The 5,646-nt window shown below is 47.2% G+C and overlaps 1 pseudogene; it reads left to right on the top strand.

The window, feature by feature from the left end:
* The first annotated feature begins 3,186 nt into the window (after positions 1-3,186).
* Positions 3,187-5,411, top strand: LOC125506430 (annotated as a pseudogene).
* Positions 5,412-5,646: the final 235 nt, after the last annotated feature.

Below are 5,646 nucleotides of genomic sequence, written 5' to 3'. Positions count from 1 at the left end.
TGTGCTTCACAAATTAAACGCTAGTTTTATTCTGCATTTGTTCAAGCCTAAACCGTAATTATTTTAAAGCGCCTATTCACCCCCCCCCCCTCTAGGCGACATCCATGATCTTTCAGTTGCAATGGGTGGAAATGGGCCTTGCAGAGCCTCATAATGCCTCTTGACGTGATGTGGATGATGACTCGAAAGTGGGAGAGATGGATATGATGATGGCCGACGACTAGGGTTGGACACGTATAAATAGCCAGGCTCCATAGGTCTACTCCGTGGATGTGGTTGTTTTCTCTCCTTTGTTCCAAGGGCTTTAGATGCGCTTAGACCTCTCCCAATACCATCCTTGATGTCCAAGGATCATTAAGAACAAAGCAGGGGGAAATTGGTGAAGAATCACTGAGTTACAACGATTCCCATTGCTTAGAACAACTAGTATGACCTCAGGTACAACCGTGTACAGTCGAACCCCACGTCGCCTTCTCTCTTGGAGGCTGCACGTGGAGCTTAGTAATTTGGTCATCATCTCCTCATACGAACTCCGATTTGGGTGTTCTTGAGCTAGTTCAATTCGTGTGAATGAGAGCAATAACTTACTGATATTGGATCTTCAATCTATTTTTGGCAAACTCCATGAAAGATCTTTATCTCGTGCTTGTAATTCCTCCGTATTGAGCCCAATCTTGGTTCTTTCATCATGATAAGTCCTTGGGAGTTCCAAATCACTTATTTTTGTGAAAATGGACTTCCCACTCAATCAACCAGGGGAGTTACAGTTGAGATTACATGACGGGAGGATCTCCAACGGTGCATGGCGTAGCCAAACAATCGTATTTGTCACCCTATTCATCTGAGCTAGCCTATGGCTGATAGTGTTTATTTCTCTCCTAACATGTGATATCACATGTAAACGCCCATGTCCCAGCAAGCGTTTAGTCTCTCCCAGCAACGTATTCGGTGCTTCCGTGATCATGGCAGTCGCAGTGGTATAATCGGTCTCCAAGATAAAGGGGTTCGAGCTCCATTCAAGTGTGACGGACACGCCCTCCATGCATGCTGCTAGCTCTGCTTCAGGTGCGCTAGAGCACCTCGACAGGTAGTGACAGGATGCAAATACCACAATGCCTTGATGATTATGAAGATCGTGCCTCCGCCCCTGATCCATCTATTGCAACAAAAGCTCCATCAAGATTCAGCTTGCACCATCCGTCTGGGAGTTTGGTCCAGTTCCCCGGCGGCCTCAGGTTATCTGCTGGTGATAAGCGATATGTTGTGTGTTTGAGCATGTGGTCATAACTCAAAACCATCTTCCCTCTGGTCGCGGCCATGTTTGGGTGTTGGAGGATACACATGAGAGATTCAATGTAGCTTGACAGGAAGCGATGATAGACTTTTGTAGGAGGCGCCGACTTCTGGTGTGTTAGCTAATTGTGTACATGCCATGTACGCCACAATCTCATGAGCTCATCTTCGCTGCAGCGATCCAACAGGTGAAGTAGCCAGTCCGGTCCCATGTTAATGACGGTATCCAGACGTGGCAATTGCCAGTTCCAAATGACCTACACACACAACAAAACAAAGAAACTAACAAAAACTAAAGACTATTCAATGCTCATGTTAATATTAGTGCAAACTGAAAATCATGCATAATGGACAGGCAATTGTCTCAATGAGACATGATATAATGAGTTATTATGCAACAAATGAGCTCTAAAACGGGTAAAAAATAGAGCCATTAATTTTCAACATAAATAATAACTACAAATAAAAATGCATACATAAAATTGATTTGAAGTTTTCTTATGTGGAAATTAGACCGGGTTCATAGATTGACAAGTAGTATTTCTCATTAAGAGAAGACATAAATATGAGTATAGACATATTTAGTTGATCAGTCAAAGCATTACGAGAAATTATGACATAGATTGAGATCATATTATGTAGACATGTTGTACGTTTGGGAGGCTTGATAATCGAATTTGCACTAATATACAGACACAACCATAATGAATATAGTACTACCTATATTCCTTTAAAACGAATGATAACATAGGAGAAATTTCCGTGGGTGGAAATCTTGTAGGAATCCTCTAATATCATCGGCATTGAATGAGCCCTTAGTAGGAAGTTCTACATCTTCGGTTGAAAGGTTTCAATCAAAAGTAGTTGAATGTGAATCGACGATTGGGGAGGACAACCCAGCCTCGATGAGTTGTTAGCAACATGCGAGTTGACTTGTGGGCTGTCATGCCCATATGTGGCACATCTTGCCCGTGATTTCCTAAAGGATAATTGGCCTAAAGGTATATATATATATATATATATATATATATATATATATATATATATATATATATATATATATATATATATATATATATATATATATATAAAATCATGGGGAGAATTAATAATGTCTTGGCCACTGCTATTATACTCGCCCGCGCGAGGCTTGCTTTTGCATTCAAAATCTCATAGTCTTCACGAGTATGACGTCCCATCTGCACTATCTTGGCGGTCCTCGTTGATCGGTGGTAGGATATGATTCGTCCAGGGAATGAGTGTACGTAGTCTACACTGGTACAACCTTCTCCTCCGTCTCAAAAGATAAGACGGCGTTTTAGGCTAGTTAGTAGTCATAACTTGCTGATGATGGATTGATCCTAGCTTTGACCTCTGCAAGGAGAGCAATAATGCACACGTATTTTACACTCCTTGCCTAAAATGTTTCGAATTATGAATAATATCCCCTAAAATGTATTATGTGGCAGCTGCATCAAGATGGTGCACTTGTGACGAATTTACACGCGAGCTCTGCATAGCGTATGCACACAACTAACATCACATGCATGCATGCATGCAATACAAGGCGAAGCATAACGCCATCAATATTCGGGAAAAACATTTGGGCCGTTTGCTCCGAAAACACGCACCGACTGTTAGGTCGTTTGCGCCCGCCACTGCTTGCTTGCCTGTTCCGTACTAGTGACTCACTGGAGATGGATAATCTTCATCCGTCTAATCATATGCTGCATTTGCGATCAATCCATTGACTTTGTACAGATGGTTACGTGTTCCATTACGGGACGATTTAACAAGGGAGGAATGTGCTGCATACCGTCCCGTGAGCTAGCTATATAAGCAGTAGCTACCATTCAAGGCCTTGCATATCTCAAGACATTATTGGTAGTTGCAAGGACGTACGGACTTGCAAGAGCTGAGCAATGGAGGGTGGCCGGGAGCTTACGGTTCTCCTCCTGGTGCTCCTGCTGGTCGGCCTCGCTGGCTCGAGCCCTCTGCCGGAGCCGGTGGTCTGTGCCCACGGCACGTCGGACTGCACTGTCTCCAACGCGTACGGCTCCTTCCCTGACCGCACCGTCTGCCGCGCGGCCAACGCCACCTTCCCGCGCACCGAGAAGGAGCTGGTCGCGGCCGTGGCGGCCGCGGTGGCGGCCAAGCGCAAGGTGAAGGTGGCCACCAAGCACTCCCACAGCTTCCCCAAACTGGCCTGCCCCGGCGGCCGCGACGGCACCATCATAAGCACGGAGCGGCTCAATCGGGTGTAAGCGTCGAGGTCGCCAAGGGGCTTATGACGGTGGAAAGCGGCATGGTGCTCCGCGACCTGATCCAGGCCGCCGCCGAGGCAGGGCTCGCGCTGCCGCACTCGCCCTACTGGTCAGGGCTCACCATCGGAGGCCTGCTGGCCACGGGCGCGCACGGCAGTTCGCTCAAGGGTAAGGGCGGCGCCGTATGTGGTCGGGATGAGGATCGTCACGCCGGCGCCCAAGAGCCAAGGGTTCGCGGTGGTACGGGAGCTCTGCGCCGACCATCCCGACCTCGACGCGGCCAAGGTTTCCCTCGGCGTCCTGGGCGTCGTTTCCCAGGTACGTGGCTCAAGAAATGCCTTTGCATGCGTATATACTCTTCGTTTTATTAGGCTGCCCACATATGCCATGCCATGGCATGTGGTACGGTATGTGTATATCTGCTGCAAAATGTGTACTCTAAGAATAAATGTTTTGTTTAAGAATTGTTATTAAAACCAAACGGAATTTGTTACTTTCTTGGTGCACAAGTTAATTAAGTCATTAATTAGTTCTCTCCTGATTTTTTAATCTTTTTTTCATGGATATGTGCAGGTTACACTGGCCTTGGAGCCGATGTTCAAGCGGTCGGTGACGTTCGTGACACGCGATGACTCTGACATGGCAGAGCAGGCCGTTGTGTGGGGTGGCCTCCACGAATTTGGCGATATGGTGTGGCCGCCACAGCAGCGCAATGTGATTTACCGCAAGGACGATCGCGTGGCCATCACGTCAGTGGGTAACGGCCTCAATGACTACCTGGCCTTCCGCTCCACTGCGACGGCCGACCTCATCAGCGGCAGAGTCATGCAGGAGCTTCTTGAGAAGAAGAACAACACCGTCGCTCGGTGCAAGGAGGCACCCACGTCAGTATCGCTGTTTGAGAAGGCAGCATATGGCTTTACAAACAACGGCAGCTTATTCATGGGGTACCCAGTGGTAGGATTCCAGCACAGCATCCAAGCGTCCGGTTCGTGTCTCGACAGCCCAGAAGATGCACTCCTCACCACGTGTCCGTGGGACCCCCGCATCCGGGGAATCTTCTTCTACAACAATGCCTACAGCATCGCGCTCTCTAGGGTATCAGCATTCATCGCCGACATGAAGCAGCTCCGTAACAGCAACCCGAAGGCCTTCTGCGGAATCGACGCCGGTTTGGGTATTCTCCTCCGCTATATCAAGGCGTCTTCTGCCTACCTCGGCAAGCCAGAGGACTCGATCGACTTTGATATTACCTACTACCGGAGTTACACGAAGGGTGAGCCCAACCCATACTCTGGTGTGCTCGACGAGCTCCAACAGATGGCGCTACGCAAATATGGCGCCATCCCTCACCGGGGCAAAAACCGCAACTTTGCCTTTGAAGGTGTCATTGCCAAGTACCCTGAGGCCAGCAAGTTCCTAGAGGTGAAGAGAAGGTACGACCCCGATGGGATCTTCTCGAGCGAATGGAGTGACCAGGTGCTCGACATTAATGGGAGCTCGATAATTGTCGAGAAGGGTTGCGCCATTGAGGGGCTTTGCGTCTGCTCAGAAGACTCGCATTGTGCACCGGAGCAGGGTTACTACTGTCGCCCTGGGAAGGTGTACACGGAGGCGAGGGTCTGCTCGTTCCAACACATCTGATGCGTTCAGGTGGTTGCATTGAAATTATTTCTGCCGCATGTCCTTGGATACTTTTCTGAACATTATGCTTTTGCTTGTAAGGTTTATGTGTGTCCCGTGGTGATAATAACAAGTGTCCTATGTGAAGCTGTTCCTTCGCCGGTATGATTGTTGGTTGGTTTGATACACTAGTGCTTTTCATTTCGGTTTATATTTTCTTGTAACTCTGTTTTGTTGTCCTTTGACAATGCATTCCGGCTCCCAAGTTAATTAGAATGGTTGTATGGGAAAAAATCTTAAAACTATTTGCTATGTGACATGCTGATCTGGTTTTCTTGCACACAGTTTTATGTCAGCCAATCATTTGTGGTCTCTTAAAACTTGTAGAATTCATTAATATAGAAAGTGGTGCATATCTAAAAAAAATATCCATACATCTAAAAAATGTTCATGCAATGTAAACAAT

The sequence above is a fragment of the Triticum urartu genome, chromosome 5 (genome assembly GCF_003073215.2).
Source record: "Triticum urartu cultivar G1812 chromosome 5, Tu2.1, whole genome shotgun sequence".
Taxonomy (NCBI): domain Eukaryota; kingdom Viridiplantae; phylum Streptophyta; class Magnoliopsida; order Poales; family Poaceae; genus Triticum; species Triticum urartu.
The sequence above is the reverse complement of the archived record's forward strand: the minus strand, read 5'-3'. Positions and strand labels throughout refer to the sequence as shown.